This window comes from Grampus griseus (assembly GCF_964374135.1).
Source record: "Grampus griseus genome assembly, chromosome: 10".
In the NCBI taxonomy this organism is placed as follows: domain Eukaryota; kingdom Metazoa; phylum Chordata; class Mammalia; order Artiodactyla; family Delphinidae; genus Grampus; species Grampus griseus.
The window spans coordinates 12,632,726-12,652,686 of NC_139004.1; the positions used below are offsets into that span (position 1 = coordinate 12,632,726).

Consider the following 19,961-nt stretch of genomic DNA (forward strand, 5'->3'; position numbering starts at 1 on the left):
CCGTGCATGGGAATTTACAGGGCACCTGCCTCTATCTTCCACTCCCCCTCATAAATGGACAGGCAGCAAACGTAATAATTCCATAATAGGACTTATCCCTAACCTTTGTCTTGTAACACAAGAGACACTAAGTGAATAAGCTTGAGTCTATTGCAGGACTAGGGGTAGAAGCCTGGAGCACCCACCTTCTTCTCCAAACTGCTCACTCATGATCTCAGAAATTCAAGTTAATACACCCACTGCAGAAGTGGCCTTCAGGGAGCAGGGGACAGAGAAGTGAGGCTGCGGAGGCTTGGAGCAAACAGGATGGACTCTGTGGGGCATCAGCAGGGGTGAGAAGGTCAGTCTCAGGCCACCACGCTGCCCGAGTGGCTGAGCCACTGCCAGAGGACCCTCCCAGGTGGCCTGGCTTCCTCCTGCACCTGAGCTGCTAAGCGTGCGGCTCTGACCTTGCTCCCATCCTTCTCCTCACCAGGTCCCTCTGATGTCTGTGCAGACTCGAGGGGAAGTCTAGTGACAGGACAGGATGCCCCGAGGCAGCCAGGCGTGAGCTGGCAGAACACACGGGGCACCCCCTCCCCTCAGCCTCACAGCGACAGGAATGTTCTCACCCTCAGAAGTTCTGCCACCCAGGCCGATAGGAAAGGTTTCACCACAGGGTTTTAATACACTGTCCCCCTTCCTCAGAAAGCACCACTTGTTTGCATGGCCCTAAATAACTCCTGCAGAAGACACAAGTGACTCTGATGTGGAGCCATGGAATCTACCACGGTCACAGAACCTGGAAACAGCTGCATGTGACCACAGGCGCATCTCCAATCCGCCCCTCAACTCTGTAGGAAAGGAAAGCACTTTACAGTAACAGGGAAGCGACTGCTTTGTTTACTGTTCTCTTTCAATTAGGAATCTGTACTCCTTGGACACCTGTTTTTCAAATACTAAATTTATTTTAAAAACAGCATTTCCAAGTTCTAAACATTTAAAAGGCACTCTTCTCTTAAGACAGAATCAACTTTAGAACCCAAGCCTTTTTTTTTCTCCCAATATGTCAGCAAGCAAAGAGCAACAGAATGGGCTGAGCAAAGCCTATGGCTGGCCCTGCGACCTGCCTTCTAGATTTCTCCCCATAGGTTTTCAGACACCAAGAAGCGCAGTTATACTCTCCCTCCTGCAAGTCAGAGCAAGAGCCAGAGTCAGTAGCAACAGCAGAATATGCATTAAAACAGTGACAAGAAAAGCGGCTCAGACCCCCTGCCCCACACGGCCACCATCTAACCAGCAACAAACAACAAGCATCACTTTCTAGGAATTTGTTAGCGGCTGTGATCACGTGTCCTCCTTACACTCAGGTTTCCTTTGACCAAATATTACATAGCAACAACTTGGTTGAAAGGCCCCTGGGACTCACCATTGAAAAAGAAGGCTTTGTAAATGACATATCTGTTCAGTATCTGCTCTTTTTAGCACAGGCACATTTCAGAAGTTCAGCCAATGGCTGGAGAAATGTTTGGGACATTGAAAATCCCCTCTCTGGCAACAGGGCTAATCTCACGTATGAATTTTTCAGTCCCTGAGTTGAGAAGACGTATTAAATACCCAGCAACGTGTTTATCTTCATTAAACAGCAAACGCCCTTTCAAACAAAATCCGACAGGACAGAGATTACCGTTCATGCTAATGGAAAGTGATCAAAAACCCAAGATGCTTTCGTTAGCTTACTCTGAAGCCTGTTCCTGCTTGAGTTTCTCTGCAAAGTACATCAAAAGAATATAGATATCACTGGAGACTCGAAATGTTTACAGTCTTCTAGTAACAAGTGAGAAACTACTCTTGAAACTATACAAGGTGGGGAACAAAGCTTACTGCCACCTTCTCCCTGAAACATAATACAGCACAATCTATAAATAGCTCAGCGTTTCTGTTTAAATGTACAACCTCCCCCATCCCAAACATGATGGAGGTTTCCGATCATCTTGCTATTTCAAAGGAATCTTAAGAATCAATCTAACAAATTGTGGTGATTTTATGGGCTGGTAAGAGGGCTTGAAATAATGCGGAATGCCAAGTGTCTCCCACTCGAAGCAGGGCCCTATTCCTTGCTCAGATTGGAGATGGGGCAAAGCTTTCATAGAGAGGAGCAGTTCTCTTGCCAACTAGGGCAAGCGGGAAGGTCTACCCACCAAGGGCAGTGTCAGAAGGGCCAAGGGCATTCCAGGGAGAGCGACGGCGACCTGAAGCCCTCCTCCTCTATCACACTTTCTGCACCTCTGGCCAGAGATGCCAGCTTCCCAGACCCACACAGAAAGCAGAGAAGAAGAAAGGCAGGAGGTTAGGAGTTTTCTTCTCCCCTGCTAGCATCTCTCCAACTCCAGCCTATATTCAAGGAAAAGAGACCTGGGACTGATGGACTCCTGAATCCCAGGGACTCAGCACTCACTCTGTTTCTTGGGAGCTAAGAGTTGAGGTGTGTGAACTGCATACAATTTAGCTTCTCTCATCAGACTGTCCTCTGCCACTAGAGACAGGCGCCTATGAAATGTGATACGACTAGTCCCAGAAAGTAAAATGGGAATGCAAAACATTCCCCTTCTGTCACAGCAGCCTTCTCTCTCCCTTCTATCAAAACTGGCGCTCTCCTGTCAGACTAAAACGACCAAGAAAGCAATGTGCAGTGGCCTTGTGAAGCTCACATGAACTGTCAGCTTGCAAAATCTTGACCAACCAGCAAAATGTTGCCACGTGTTTCCCAGAGCCACGGGGAGCTTGAGTCTGGTAACGAGGCAAACCAGCAGGAGAGAAAGACAGTTCTCACTGCGTGGACGGTGAGCCCTCTCTCATCAGGGGCTAGATGCTGCAACATTTAATTCCACGTTTAAACGGCCCACGTTTAAGCCATTATCTCCACTAGAGGGCCACGACGGAGATGAAATTGCAGCCTGATGACTTTGCTGCTGATTTAAGAATTGATCCTAAACCTTGGGGAGGGCAGGGCAGGAAGAGATAAGGTTGGGGTTAAGACGATACGCAGTTACTGAAAGGGGGCTTATCTTGGTCTAAGGCTACTGCCAATTCTACCCAAGAAGCCTCAACTCATAGAACAACACTGTTACTGAAATAAGCTCAAGGGCTTTCCCTGGTGGCGCAGTGGTTGAGAGTCCGCCTGCTGATGCAGGGGACACGGGTTTGTGCCCCGGTCCGGGAGGATCCCACATGCCACCGAGCGGCTGGGCCCGTGAGCCATGGCCGCTAAGCCTGCGCGTCCGGAGCCTGTGCCCCGCAACGGGAGAGGCCACAGCAGTGAGAGGCCCGTGTACCGCAAAAAAAAAGCTCAAAAAATATATAACATAGGACACCTTCAATAGCCACCTGGGCTCAAAAAGTCAGTCTCAAAAAGGAGTCTCCAACTCCCCCCCTTGTTTCTTACATCCACACAATCATCCCGTTTTGGTCAATTTTTTCCTTGTAGTGTCAACCACATCTGTCCCTTCATAATGCTCCCAAGTTTTCAAAGTCTTATTTCCTTTTGCCTGTAATAACCTCCCAACCAGGGCCCCCATCTCTGGTTTTCTCCCCACCATCTCCTGGGCCGTGAACACAGTTGTAAAGCTAATTTCACTGAAACAAGGCTGGTCCCATCACCAGCTTGCTGAAAGATCTCCAGTGATTACGAACCCTCAGTTCAGGACCCGCTCCACAGCACTGCCCTGCTCACATTAAAACAAAGACAGGCAGGGCCCCTCCATCTCCACCGACCACCCCCCACAAACCAGAAACAAGCCCCATTTTCTAGGAATCTGTTAGTGGCTGTGATCCCTGGGACTCCCAGCATTCAGGTTTCTTTTTTTTTTTTTTTTTTTTGCGGTACACGGGCCTCTCACTGTTGGGGCCTCTCCCGTTGCAGAGCACAGCCTCCGGACGCACAGGCCCAGCGGCCATGGCTCACGGGCCCAGCCGCTCCGCGGCATGTGGGATCTTCCCGGACCGGGGCACGAACCCGTGTCCCCTGCATCGGCAGGCAGACTCTCAACCACTGCGCCACCAGGGAAGCCCTCAGGTTTCTCTTGATCAAATACAACACATGGAGACGTGGCTGAGAGGCCCCGTTCTTTGGTCTGACACATGTGCTGTGACCCCTCCCTACCTTTCCAGTGCGATCTGCCCCACTCTCTATGAGCATACCGCTTTCCATATTGATTCACACACAGAGTTTCCAACTTATTTTTCACAGTCGGCTGCTATGCTGGGCTCAGCCACGCTTCGCCCCTGTCTGGAACCCCCTTTCTCCATTGATCTGGAGGTGGATGCTGCCGTCTGCCAGACTCCAGGACTGGAGGCAGCAGGTGCACGTGCGAGAGAGCCTGACGCAGGGGAGAGACGGTGCAGTGCAGTCGAACACACCTGGGCTGGAATCACGGCAGCATCCTGGACAGGTTAACCTCTCCTTAATTCAGTTTCTTTGTTTTAAAATGAGGACAGTAATCTCTACCTGGTTCAGGAGGAACAAGGCTAGAAGGGCAGCTGGCGCCAGATAACGCATGAACTGTGACTTCACGCAGGGGACACACAGTGACAGGGCCGGGACAGGGCTGAAGCGTGAAAGGCTGGGCTTTATCAGGAGCTCAACCACCAGCTAGACTGGATTTCATCTGTTCATGTCTTCATGATCTTCCACTCGCTGTGGCTAATCAATGTCAGCTCTGTTATTATTATTATTTTTTAAATAATGCTCTTTTAATTTTAATCAACATCTTCAAGCCAGGCTTAGTTTTTCCAAGTCTGGGTTCGGGGGCTGTCACATGCATTCCTGTTATAAACACAGTCAGTCACGAGTGACAATTCATCGCTACGTTCGTTCACTCCTTCACCCTACAGATAGATACTCATGGAGCACCTACCGTGTGCTGGGTGGGAGAGACACAAAAAGGAACCTGAGGATTGGAAAGGTGGGAGCTTACGTATAAAAGGCTGAATGCCTTGTCTAGGACATAGCAGGTGGTACATGCCCTTTCCAGGGCAAAGCTCTGAAGCATTGCATCGCTCGTGTAATTCTCCAAGTTTTCTCTCTCCCCCTGTGATTACAGGGAGGTCTCTAGCTGGTAGGATGAAAAGATCCACGCAGCCTGCATCGGGGAGCCATGCGTGGAGGACGGTGTCCTGCAGAGACACCAGATTCACAGCGCATGCTGACTGAGGGAGAAGGAAACTTCTACTTGGTTAAGCCAGTGAGAGTTTAGCATTGACTCTCTGAAGCATGAGGCCCATCCTATCCTGACTAACACGATGACTTTCATTTTCTCTACTATCACCATTTGGCAATTAATCATGTGTCATAATGCCTTGTGATTCTCATATTGACTGCCCTTTACTTCTTTTGATTTCCTTAACTTTACCTGTCATCGCACCTCTTCAAGTAAGCAAGGGCCTGTTAAACACGACAACCTTAGTTTATACTCCTGGGTGCTCCTTTTCACCCTCCAACTCACTTCCTCTGACCTGCCATTTCTCCCCAAATTTAGCAGTGAGCCTTACACAGAGCAACTGTAACTCGTAATTGATGATTTAACAATTTTCCCATTAATAATCCCCCAAATATAATGACAATTATTTACTTTCATTAACTAATACCACTCTGCTGGTGTGGATAATTAGGAATTAAGCACAACAGCTACTATAAAACTTCAGGGATTCATCCAGGGACCTACATCAACCATGGCTAATCACAGGTTGGCTTGGTGATCGTTTCTTACTGTGGCCCTGTTTAACGATATGCATCTGGGCTTCTAGGGTTCCCATTTAGTCATTCATTCGTCCGTCTATACGGTCCTTTTCTGAGAATCAGCAGACAGGAACAGCTATAGAAACAGACTAGCTGTGAGACCATAGGCTAGTCACCTCAACTCTCTATGCCCCAGTTTCCTTATCTGTGAGAGTTAAAAATGTATCTGGGGTTTCCCTGGTAGCGCAGTGTTGAGAGTCCGCCTGCCAATGCAGGTGACACGGGTTCGTGCCCCGGTCCGGGAAGATACCACATGCCATGGAGCGGCTAGGCCCATGAGCCACGGCCACTGAGCCCATGCGTCCGGAGCCTGTGCTCCGCAACGGGAGAGGCCACGACAGTGAGAGGCCCGCGTACCAAAAAAAAAAAAAAAAAAAAAAATGTATCTGGTAAGCTTGTTGTTGTGAGGATTACATACATTAATACACGCAAGTACTTAGAAAGTTGTTTTAAGCACTAAGACACAGCAGTACCTGGCATGTGGTAAAGAGTGCTAATATCACTTACATTTACTGAGTACCTACTACATGGCAGGTATTACAGAAACAGGGACATAAGGTTTCCCAGTTCCCAAGGAGTTTACAATCCAGTAAAGGTGATAAATATATAAACAAATAAGTGAACTTAAGTGTTACAGAACCATATCCAGAAAGAGAGCACACAGGTGTACACACTCAAAGAAGATGCAGACATGAGCGCGCACACACAACTCCTGGCAACTGGTTACAAACAAAAAGGTGCTCCTTCCCCTTGGAAGAAAGGAAACTGGAAGATTCCATGAGAACTGACAGATGAACTGAGTGTTATGATATGAATAGGTATGTGCCAGGCAAGATGGGGCACAAGGACATCCAGGCAATTAAACGTGAGAAGAGGCATAAAAACATTTAATGTATTGAAAGGTTTAATCAAATGCCTTCTATGTGTGTGTATAGCTTCGAGTACTGCAATACAGCAGTCAATGATACGGATGAGGCTTCTGCTTTCACTAACGTTCTAAAAGAGGAGACTAACAATAAACCAGTAAACAGATATACGAACCAAGGAGCTACGAAGAAAACCCAGTGGGTGAGATGGCCAGAGGGAGACTGGGGACCAAAGCGTGGAGAGTGAGAGGTGAGAGCAGAGCCCGAGGCCAACAGCACGCTCCATTCCTCTATTTTCTATGGGAAGGATTTTCTCAAAGCCCTCCTGGCCTTTTTTTACTTCATCCTTTTTCTTTCCCAAGGATGTGGAGTGAGGTAGCTGGCTGGAGGCTAAACCCGGCATGGACCATGCCTCTCCTTGAGAAACTAACTCCACTGGGTAGGGTTAATCCACCACTGGGTAGAGTTAAAATGTTGAGCACGGGGTGGGGGGCTGTGCATAGAACTGGGGTCTCTTTTTCCTTCCTTCTTCACGCAGACAGTGGCCTGCAGACCCAAAACTTTCCTGCGGGTAGACTGTGATCAAGCCCAGACTAGAGAATGAGTTGGGAAGCTCTTTGGTTCCCAACCTGCGATACAACTTCTAACTCAGTTAACTGTCGTCAGTCACCGAGGTGCACCCTGGCTCCATCTGCCTTATGGTTACACTTGTATTGGTTCTCAGTTGGCTCAGGACTTGGGAAGGGAAGAGTACCCTTTGAAGATAAAGGCTTTTATACAATAAAAACCTTCCCTCCTCCAACAGACCTCAAAACTAAATTAGGAACTACTATCCTAATCTATCAAACCTGTCACCTTATTGAAAAATCCTTCCAATCTCTTACTTAATAGCTCCAAAGACACGGCTAGGGGTTTGACTGAGAGGCCTGGCCCAAAAGGTATAGGAAGGCTAATTCAACCAAAGTAGTGAATATTAGGCGAGAAGAAGGCGGCGGGGGGGCAGGGATGGCTTCAGTGCCACTGTGAAACCCTATGGTACACAGGTCAGTAGCCACAAAGAGGAGATGTGAAGTCTTCAGATATTCTTACCCTGTCATTTCACATCTACATTTTGTTTTTAAACCACAGCAGTTAAGGAATTTCTTGAATTTATCTTTTCTCTGAAGAATTTAAAAGAATTTAGTATATTTTCACACTTGCCTCAAAGCTTCCTTATGAGACTGGATGAGACTATAATGCTATCATGAAGAAATATTAATGTATGGTTACTATCTACAGCGCTCAGTTCTGAGCATTAGAGAAAAAAATAAAAAACAGATGAAGAGAAAGATAGATGGTTCCTGACCTTGCAGGCCTTACCCTCTAACTAGAAAGAGTTCAGGCCCACAAAGCATTATGTATTAAAAAAGGAAAACAAACCAAATGTCAAATAGATGGTAAAGATTTTTTAAATGTTTCAGGAGTTTGGGGGGAAAAAAGCATCTGTTGATATCAAGAGTGATTATAATGGTTTCATGGAGGATTTGAGAGAAAACATCAGAGAAATGTTAAAACCTCAACCCCACACACTGGAGAGACTGCAATTGGAAACTGCATCTCTGGTGGAAGCGCCTAGAAGGTGTGCCACGTGCACTGATTTCTGGGTGCAGCCCTACCGTGCCTGGCACTGCACTCTGCCCCGGGAGGGGTCTCCTCAATCCCTGTGGAGCACATTAAACGGGTCCTCTGTTTCCCTAGATCTCACACCGCTGTTTCCCTGCCCACTTTCCAGCCAGGAGCAGCTGACCGCAATATACAGGAAGCAGTCTGCCCACTGAGCCGCCCTGCCAGGGCTGCTTGGTCACAGGGATGATGAAAAGGACAGACTCTCCGCCGACTTGGCTTTGCTGAGGCAGGGAGGCTCTGCCAGCTCTGCTGGCACACTCGGGGCCCTGCAGAATTTTACTACAGACACCGCCTCCCTCCTCGAGTCCCCAGCTCGGTGGGGACAGGAGGCAAGTGTTAATAGCAGAGATAGCAGCCCACACTCTCTACAGGAGGGGAAAGGCGGGCCAGGATAAGGTGGAAAATAAAAGGAGGCATCGGGGCTGTGCTCAACCTGCCCGGGATACACTGGCTGCCACAGTCATTATATTTTTTCTGGCTGCAGAGACATGTTGCTATGGAACCAACACATGCCATTGCTACTTGGCCTCTAGCAAATAAAATCCCAGCGCTGGCAAGAGCATTTCCCTAGATTTCCCTTAAAGGGACACCATCGAGGCCGAGCACTGTTCGAGCTTGCAAACAACAGCAGCCTTGTTCCCGGGTCCAGCCACCCCGCATATACCATGAGCTGGAGCCCAGTGACACATGTTTTTACAAGGCGGACCCGCGTGCAGCATGTGGACCTGTGTGGTACCAAACCCAAGATGTGGGGATCAGCCTCTGAGCCGCTTTTTGAGAACTCACGGCTTCGGTGTGTGTTTAGTTTTCCCCCAACTGGTAAAAGCAAACAGCTTGTAGTATTTGGGATAATGATTTGATACCTCCTGACTGTCGACTTCAAGCTGCTTGCGACCCAGCAGGAAACCGAAGTTGCCACAGGTGGTCGGCGTGAGTTCAGGTGAAACTTATTTTATCGCTTTGCCATTTCTTACCTCACACCCTCCTCTACCAGTTTATTCTTTACTTAAAGAATAGCACAAAATAGGCAAGGAATTTAGCACATTCCCCCTTTCCTAAGGCCCTGAACTGTGTCCTGTTTTAGTCTTTATCAATCTCTTAGTTCCAGAGACCCTTTGATTCCCTAGGTAGCAGACCTCAGTGTCCCATGTTATACTTTGGTGTGCTCTGGGGATAAACCTTCTGGGCTTTTCTTGGATAAGATGAGGAAATGGAAACACTCACACTTCTAATAATGCACAATTCATGCACACGGAGTATGGGGAGACAGGAGAGATCAATTTTAGAGTAATACGCAGGCGGACGGTCTCTCAGCGAATCAGCAATCCATGTCCTAAATTCCGTACAGTGCGTTGGTAGAAAGCAGACTATCTCTGCACCCTGATAAGCAGGAAAGTCAAGTTCCTTTACAGGGACTCCAGTAAGGGCAGAAGAGAAGCCCCCATTTGTTAAGGTAAAGTGATTAAGTTGGCAAGTGGGATAAAATAACGGACACAGGCTCTCAATACTACACTTGGGCCAATCTCTAGAGGAGATGGAACATTCTGGAAATAAGTGCACCTAGATCATCAACCTAAATGAACATGATCCAGAGCCAGGTCTGACACAGGCATCTCGAAAGAACCACGGGTAGGTTCACCTTCTGGGATCCCATATTTGTATATTCGCCGTAACACCCCACAACTGTGCCCTCACGTACAAAGCATAATTTTTATTTTTTTTTTTAGTGAAGAAATGTTTCTCCGAGAGTCTATGACTGCGGGCCAAATTTGCACAGCAATGCAAGAAACCTGCTAAGCCTCGCTCTGCAGGTGCAGACAGCCCTGAGTGGGGGGTGTGCCGTGCTGCAGTTGGCCAGCAAGCACCTGCAGGTGCACCTTGGCGTCTAGCTGCAAAGCAGGTGGACCACCGAGTCCCAGCACGTGACGGGGCATTGCAAATGCGGTGGTTTGGTAAAGGCGCAAAGGAGACAAAAAATAGGCCCTCTCAGGTGATGTCCAAAATGGAAACGTTCTGGGTACCTCCATGCAGTCAACCTCTCTTGTCTTGGTAGTAACCAAGTGATTATTAGAAAGTTAAGTAGCAATAAGCATCACTCCTGACACCTGCCTTAGAGGGACGTTAGCATTAGTTTATCAGGATTACATCGGATTGAACTGCCTGTAACTCTGTATGCCCAGAAGGTACTGGGATTCAAAGGACAGCTCTGTGTGGGGTTGTGATGGGGGAGGGCATGACCCCACGCAGCTGAGAGTTAAATGCCTCTCTCATAATCTAGGCTCAGATGCCGGGGTTGGGGGAAGCCCTCAGGGCCTCAGCTGTCCCATCTGGACATAGGAGCTTTCTTTGCTAGATGAGCTATAACATCCCATCTAGTGCTCACATTCTATGATTCTCTGTCGTGGTGTTAAAACAGTATGTCACATGAACAAAACGAATGGGTTCTCCTTGCCCACGGCCGTGTTTCTGTGCATCAGCCACTGCGGGGGGGGGGGGGGGCGGGGCGGGGGGGCGGGAAGAAACTTCCTACCTCATCCCCTCTGCAAACTGAACAAGGTAATAGTAACGGTGGTAACAACTCAGAAGAGACAAAACCTGTGAACAGCCAAAAGAAATGGCAGAAAAACACCAGGGGAAACCCTCCCCTCCAAAGGGAAGGGGAAATGTAATGAGTACAAAGAGTCTCTTGATTCCAGGTAGGAGAAAACTCCCAGAGAATGAGTGCTTACTAAGTAACGTGAGTAAAAAATATATATAAAGGAGTCAAAGGATTACTCACCCTGTGAAAACAGATTGGTTTCTCTTCACCCAGAAAACGGACTAATTTCTTTGGAAAACTGGAAGAGAAAGAGATTAAAAATAAAACATTAAATCCATCCCATAAATCAGCACAGGTATGCAGGCCGGAGAGAGAAGGAACCCCAGCGCCTGGCCCTCTGGTACTTACTAGGTGCACAATTAATGTCTGACGAACGTGGACGGCCCACTGCTTGGCTGACTACTTGAATTTTAAAGACGGAGCTTTGACCAATTAATATGTAGAAAATAATCATATGCATGGTTCTCTTATCTCGAGATGCGTGAACCTTTGACAAAGGAGCGCCGTGGCGCCGCAGGTCTGCAAAGGGGTCTGCTAGTTTACCCAGCCTCCAGACGGAAGAGCCCACAGACGGCGACAGAGGCACCTGACTTCCTGGGCAAGGGGGTCCTACACAAAGAACCTGGAGAGACACCCCCGCTGCGTACCGCACACGCTGACCAGGACATGACGATACTCCTAGCTCCTCAGCGGAGAGGGAGGCTACCATTTATAGGGGGAATTGAGGCCAGGTGGGCTCATCGGTTACCAGGGAAACCAGCAGCTAGGGCGGGGGCAAGCACGTAGGCAGTTACTGATTAAGGCCTATAATTAGGAGCATTGGATAGTCATGTGAGTGAAGCCGAGCCTGGTCGAGCACGGGATGTAGAGAGCAAGGGAACAGCCATCTTGAATGGCCTGACCGTACAATACATACGCCACATATACTGTGGTGCCTGGGAAATCATTTTTTACGTGGATCTTTAAAAATGTCGTGTCTGCACCTCCACCGTGGAGCTAAATGAAGGTGTCTTCATAGTAACCAGAGCATCCCATCATGTCACTTTGCCTTCTCCCAAAATGGGGCACCCACAACTCCATGCATCCCCCACTGAAGTCCACGATCCCAAGGGGATCTATAATCAAGCTCCTACGGGAACGTGGACTGGCAGAGAGGCACCGGGGGCCACATATCAGGCGGACGGAGTAATCCCGTGAGGAAGCCACAGTGTCTGAGATAAAGTGTGGGAAAGAACCGAGATGATGTGCATACTGGAAGAGGAAGCCTGTAAGACAAAGGGAGATAAGGCAGTGTGACAGCCACGGACCGTTTAATCTGCATCACATAAGGGGCTAAACTCAAGGTCCAAGTTTTTAAAAATTTCCAGAGACTGTTTTAAAGATGCCTTTGCAGGTTCGGCAGGGGGTGAGGCAGTGCTAGTCTAGCTCCCGAGACTGGCAAATTTCACACAATCCCAGAGCATGGGGGATTCAGCCTCCAGCTCTAAGAAGGCCACTGCTTTTCCTTCCTTTTCCCTAAAAGGAAAAGAGCACTGAGGCCTCTAGGGCTGTATGCAGTGTCTCCTCCTCAGGATGTGTCCACTGGCCAGAGATTCCCAGACCCGGCGTCTCAGAATCTTCTAGGCAATCTTCTCCTGCAGAGTCCCAGGGGGAAGCTCACCTACCCTACCGCCAGCCTGTGAGAGGAGAATTAAGGGCTACTGAGACCACGTGATTCTGCCTTGAGAAGTTTACACTCTAACTGAAAACACTGCAGGGAAACACGGCAAGCGGTGAAAGACGGTCCACGCTGGTAAAATCTCTGAGCACCTTTTGAAAGCAGCGCTTTAGAACCCACTCACGTACATTAAACTTTTCATCCTCAAGGCAGACGAGATCTACAGTGAGATTCACCAAGACCCCAAACGCTGATCTTAGAGTCAGATCTGAGCCTGAGTCTCATTTCTGTCACCCACCAGCTGTGCGACGCGAGTAACATAAACTCTCAGAACCCTTTCCTCATTTGCATGATGGCGGCAATAGTACCGACTTCACATCATGTTTCAGGTTCTTAGTGCGGTGCTTGGCACGCAGGAGAGACTCAATAAAAAGAAAACGCTTTCACGCCGTGTGGCACAACACGTCTACAGATCTGTGACAACCGACAAGACAGAGCACGCTTTTTTATAATTTCATGATTTATCAAAGATGTGGGAGCTTGTGTTCCCTTTCTCCACCCACCAAAATGAGGTGAGAAAAATGAGAACAAAGTAAAACCATTTACTGTGAACACTTAGATAATGCAGATAAGGGAGGAAAAAACCCCAAATAATATAAATCAGCAAAAGTCCCACTAATAATCACTTTGAACATTTTGGCTTCTACGGCTCCAGGCTCTCTCCTATGCTCAAGTGTACAGAGTATATTATGCATATACTTACATAAATAAAATTATATACATACAATTTATTCATAACATTCTATGTTAGCATTCGTATTGTTCTGCAGTCTAATATTTTACTTGTTATATTGTAAACCTCTTTTAACATGAATAAATCCATCTCCATCATTAATTGTTTAAGAGCTGCAAGAGTACTGCGCTGAAAGAAGGAACACTAAATGCATATTTGCTGATTTACAGAATCTATCAGTGTCCCACATTTGTGAGAAATGACTACACCTGGGGTGGTAGTGGGTGGTTCTTTTGCTTCTATATTTTCGGTAAGAGTCAGAAAGACAGCTTGTTGTGACCACCTAGAGGGGTGGGATAGGGAGGGCGGGAGGGAGGGAGACGCAAGAGGGAAGAGATATGGGGATATATGTATATATATATATAGCTGATTCATTTTGTTATAACGCAGAAACTAACACGCCATTGTAAAGCAATAAGGATGTTTAAAAAAAAAAAAAAAGGAAGAAAGGCAGCTTGTATAAATGTCAGAAGTCTTGGGGACTTCCCTGGTGGTCCAGTGGGTAAGACTGCGCTCCCAATGCAGAGATCCCTGGTTGGGGAACTAGATCCCGCATGCCACAACTAAGACCCGGCGGTGCAGCTAAAATAAACAAACAAATAAATAAATATTTTTAAAGAAATATCAGAAGTCATAACAAAATAGTGTTTTGGTTTGAGTGCGTGTAGCTGAGAAGAATACCAACTAGTACATACACCACAGAAGAAGAATATCACAAATTACAATATTCAGTGAGTATCCAGTACAACATTTTAAAGACTAGAGCTACTGGTGGATAGAAATGCCTATTTCAAGTCTGACTATGGTGGAGTGCCTTAAGGGTACAGAGAAAAGTAAACTGAATATTGTAAACCCTTGAGTGAACATAAAAATTAGAAGCACGCTATATGAACTTGAAAACTTTAAAAAAATCAGAATTTATCATATTTAGAAGATATCAAGAGTTGGAATGCTCATGTAGTCTCAACATTTCTAATCTAACTTCCTTCTCAAAGAGAACGGTTGGTTTGGGAAAAACATATGTGATACAGCTTAATTGAGTCGTACGACAGACACAGCGTTGTCCTTGATTGAGAAAATTTTGCCATACCTATAACTGTGACTGACTAGCATCATTTCAGGAAAATACTACTTTTGGGGGGAGGCTGGGGAAGTGAATCTATCCCCACGATCGGCAAAATGTTTAGAGCGAATTCTTCCTCCAGTTATGACTGTAACCCTTTAAAGTACTGTCAACACTGCTCCTACAAGCAGGCAGGAGGTGGGGGATTGCCAGGAAGCAGCAGAGAAAGAAAGACAGGACATACTGTGGCAGCAGAGAAATGCCAAATCAGATACCAGTGGAAAATCCTGGAGAGAACAAAAGTGGAGAAACATGGAGCTTGATTTGTGAAACCAGTTGATAACTCCTCCACACGCTATACCTTCCAACAAAAGTTCATGCCTTGTCCAGCTTATGTAATTTTTAAAGAAAGTGACAATTTGTGGTGGGGCTCATGCTCTTAGAAGAGATTTCTACGGTCCTATTTTGACCATGAGAAATAGAATCAACATTGGGAGATAAAAACTCAGACCTTAAATTTTAGCCCTGGATGCAATCAGAGAAAGCATCTCTTCAACAACTTCCACTAGGGACTTCACTGTATCAAGGAATATGGACTGAGCTACTTTTAACAGATCTCTTTTTATGGTACAATTCAGGAGTCTCTGAGATGTTCCTAGATCTAACCATGAACTTCTTATAGGGACAAAATTTTTGCTTTGCTTCACTCTCTTGTGGTCACTGCTTTCTCCATGAGAGAGAACCACATGGTCAGGCTGTGTTGTATGCTATATAACGTCTCTTTTATGCAGGGAAACCTAATGATACACATTCTTAAATTTGCTTTCAAATTTGCTTTTGCATCCCTTGATGATGTACATGGGATGGCCCAGAGCACATTCTGTATAGCAGACCCAGCCATGGAAAATGATGATTTAGATTCTAATGTCCCCATCTGATTGTGTGTCTCTGGTAAATATGACCTAGCCAGGAAAACTGGACTGATACTCTCCATTCCACACTTACAATATATTTTTGGACGACTGACTTTGGAAAATTCTGTCTTGCCATTGTATAATGTCATCCTAAATAAGCACTGGATTCCTTATTATTACCTACTACACTTAGTGGGTAGATAATTATGCCGACAAGTTTTTATCTATTATCTCTAATCCTCACAAAATCTCTGTGAAACAGTCCCATTGTGCAGATAACAAAAACAAGGTTCAAGACAAGTGACCTAGCCAAGGTCATATAACCAGTAGGTGACAAGGCAAGAATTCGAGGCAAGGTTTGTCTGGGTTTCAAGGCCAAAGAGAAAAGAGATGAGCACCATGGCACGGAGCATGTGGATGTCTACATGAAAGTCCCAGTACATAGCATTCTGTCAAACACAAAAGACAGCACCTGCTTTCACTAAATAAGCAGGTATTTCTTTTTCAGGTTATAAAATATACAGGGGCAGCAAGTGAGGATGTTAGAACAAACGTCGCCCACAACACTGAGTGTCAGGTCATGCTTTAGCCATTCAACAGGTGCTGGGCAAGCATTCTTCAGGCAGAGCAGCAGGACCGAAGTGCTGACAGTTGCAGTGACACAAAATGTAGCCTCGGCAAGTCGCTCTAACAATTACTTCGCATCATTCTGATTATGAGCCACAAGCATGCAATCAACAGCACAGAGATGATCTTAAATTATCTCCATCAGCATTTTACTTCAGCTGTCAAAGCGTGGCAGACGGAACATACTCTCATCTGACCTAAACGCAATGTTAATGGCCCAAACACAAAGAACGTGCAGGAACAATAGTGGCACAAGGGCAGTGGCCTTGCTGCATGCCATTGGTTATAATAAATGCCCTTTATTTCGTTCAACTTTTCCATTTACGACCTCAGAGTAAATAAATATTGATGTGTTTCTCATCTGATACATTTGTCCACAGTCTAACTCAACAGAAAGACTTAAGTAGGCTTACACATTCTCCAGACTCTATATTGCATGTTGTACACATCTCTACGATCCAATTCCATTGGAAATTTTTGTGGGTATGCATCTCCTCCACTCAGTTGTGGCCCAGCTCTGAGAGCAGGGAATTTATGTCATTTATTTCTGTATTCCCAACATCTAGCCCTGGCATATATAGTAGACAATCAAAATATGCAGAAATTAATGAATTCTCCTCGGACCATAAATAAGAAGGCACGCTTACTGAGTGACCCCCAAGTTGTTCTAAGGGCAATATCTGAATTCCAAAACTTGTCTACAAATTGAAAAGATGATTATAAATAGATACCATGAAACTCAGTAGATCTGTTCATAGGGAGTAAAAACATACAAATACAAAAATAAGGAAATACTGCCCTCATATCAACTGAAGAAAATCATTTGCAAAGGGATTCTCACCAGACTACGTTCAACATTAAGGCCTGTAACTTAAGGAGGAGAGAGTATTTTGGGAGTGGTTTCCAAGGGGAGTAATTAAAATCACTATAGGTTAGAGAACCAGATCTGGAAGAGAAATACTGATTATTAGGTTACAGGGGAAAAAAGAAGTCAGCTTTCCTTCTCAAAAAGTAAAGGAAAATGGCTACAAAGTTTTCAACAGATCGGCACTATTACAAACCAACGCCTATCACTTCACGAACGGTCGGGGCAGTAAGACTCTATGAAATGGGATAAGGACTCTATTTTGCCTTTAGATAAATATTATATCTACAGCAAAATGTGACACTTCACAAGATTCATCCATTATTGAGATCCTATTTGGATTGTACAAAATGGTTACCCTGCCACTCTGTGTGAGAAAGTGACACAGGTAGATGCAGATGTCACTTCAGGTAGATGTCACTCCTGGCTTTATGATTTCCTGGGCGTCTGTGTTCGTGGGTGAGTATGAGTGTATGTGTGTGTGCAGGTCTAGAATTTCCAATGATCTCAAAGGGTTTTATATATAATCGTTCAAATTTAACATTCTTGAATTGCCAAAACACACTGTATAAACCCCTCAAAGTCAGTACCCATACACCTTCACCATTCTTCTAGCAATCAGCCTAAGTTCACTGCATGAACGGCCAAAAGGTTCAAGAGAAGGCATAACAAAATCAGCAAACCAACAGCACCTCTAAATTCCAAAACTGGCCATCCCTGCCTTAGCAAGGCTGCACCTCTGGCTTGGAGGGAGGGGTAGAAGACGCATGATGCTATTTTTAGGGTGAAAGCAGCAAGTTTTCTGTGTTCTACACTTCAGGGCCATGTGCCAGCAGTCTAACTCTTCTCACTGCAGCTAAAGATCGGAGCTACTTCGCCAAGGTTCAGTATAAATAGGGACTATCACAGGGGAAAGGCAAGTGTCAGACACTATGACTTTAAAAAGTGCTGCCTGTGTTAGAAACATCTCAGTCACGTCCGGCAAGCAGCCCTGGTGATGCGGGATGCGAAAGTTACTGCCCCAATCAAAAACAAAGGCTTAATTAAAGAACACAGTTCTGGACACAAAGTTGGAGTTCAGTAAATTCTCAAAAGCCATACTATCTTATAGCTACGTGAGTTTTACAGCTCTCAAACTGCTCCACTATAGAGTGAACGGTCAGCCATCAACATCACTATGCTATGTTTTAAAAATGGTACCTCTTTAAAAAAAAAAAAAAAAAAAAAGGAATCCCAGTTGGTTTAAAAAAATTTTAAAAAATGGTACCTCTTAAATGTCCAGAATAGTCAAGGTCTAGCAAACTTTTCTGGTAAAGGGCCAGACAGCAAACGCTTTAGCCTTTGAGGGTCTGACAATCTGTCAAGACCACTCAGCTCTGCCACTGTACCACAAAAGCAGCCATAGACAATACTATACATATGGGCATGGCTGTGTGCCAATAAAACTTTATTTATAAAAACAGATGGAGGTGGGATATGGCCCATGGGCCAGAGTTTGTCAATCCCTGGTCTAGAATATCGTTACACTGGGAACATAAAAGACAGCGTCTCTGTTTCCTCCTTTTCCCCAAAAGAGATTTTATTTTTACTTATTAAAAATTGTCAGATGACAATATCACACGCTATCCAAAAACAGTGACTGGTTCATTTCTGCAGTATTCACCATTGAACTTCCTTCACAATAAGCAGGAAGGGCAAATCTTTCAATGTCAGATGGAGTTTTTCAGAGTGGCAAGTCCCTGCGCATTTATCTCTGCATGACACACTCGCAAAGGGAATAGGCTGCCCCAGAGAACCCTGCATAAGTGCTCAGTAGTCTCCTGAAGCAGCGCCCTATCTAGGCAAGCAGGGAGACACCTGTGCGAGGGCAAGAAACAAACCACCTGATTAAAAACAGGCAAAGGACCTGAACTGACGTTTCCCCAAAGGAGATACACAAATGGCCGACAAACATATGAAACAATGCTTAGTATCACTAATCATGAAGAAAAGGCAAATCAAAACCATAATGAGATACCACTTCACACCTCTTAGGATGGCTCTTATTAAAACAAACAAAACCAGAAAACAACACTCACTGGCCAAGATGTGGAGAAACTGCAACACTTGTGCATTACTGGTGGGAACATAAAATAATGCAGATACAGCTACTGTGGAAAACAGTATGACGGTCCCTTAAAAAATTAAATATAGAATTACCCTATGATCCAGCAATCCCATTTCTGGGTACATACCCAACAGAACTGAAAGCAAGAACTTGAACATACATGTATACATCCATGTTCACAACAACCTTCTTCACAAAACCCAAAAAGTGGAGGCACTCCATCGTGGATGAACAAAACGTGGTCTGTACACACAATGGAATATTATGGGGCCTTAAAAAAGAAGGAAATCCTGACGCATGCTACAAATGGATGAACCTTGAGGACATTATGCTACATGAAATACACCAGTCACAAAGGGACATATACTGTATGATTCCACTTATATGAGGTACCTAGAGTCATCAAATTCATAGACAGAAAGTAGAACGGCTGCTGGGGCTCAGGGGAGGGGTAACGTGGGGAGTTCGTGCTTAATGGGTTCAGAGCTTGAGTCTGGGAAGATGGAAAGCATTCTGCAGATGCATGGTGCAGATGGCTGCACAACAATGTGAATGTACTTACTGTCAGTGAACTGTACACTAAAAAATAATAAATTTTAACTGATGACTAATAAGAATCTGCTGTATAAAAAATAAATTAAATAAAATAATAATAAATTTCATTTTATGTATATTTTACCATGATTTTAGAAAAAGAAGAGCCTCGTCGTGATCACTCGGCCCTTTAAGGGAGATTTTCAGGTGATCTCTTTGGACCAGATTATCCCAAGGAGGTCCAAGTCAGCCATGATGAGAGGGCTCGTTTACAGGAGGCAGCTGAGGAATTTCAACCAGGCTTGAAAATTACAATTTGACAGCCTCCACATCTAGGGATCATTTGGACCAGAAGAGAATATGAGCGCTCCTATTGAAACAGAGCAGGACCCAATGGTCCTTCCCTCCCCCATGGCCTCCACCTGCCTTTTGTCTGTTGAAAAATTTTAGCCAAAGAATAAGTTTAATCAGAGAAGTGAGAAAATGCAGAAGCAA

The 19,961-nt window shown here is 45.5% G+C and overlaps 1 protein-coding gene across 6 annotated transcripts in view; it reads right to left on the reverse strand.

Annotated features, from left to right (window-relative positions):
- The window catches only part of ATXN1 (ataxin 1), a 396,205-nt gene that overhangs the window by 178,256 nt on the left and 197,988 nt on the right, over nt 1–19,961 (reverse strand). For all 6 annotated transcript variants that reach the window (XM_082664147.1, XM_082664148.1, XM_082664146.1 and 3 more), the window contains one exon: nt 11,087–11,144. The gene's annotated coding sequence lies outside the window, so the exon portion shown is untranslated. The remainder of the gene's footprint in view (nt 1–11,086; nt 11,145–19,961) is intronic.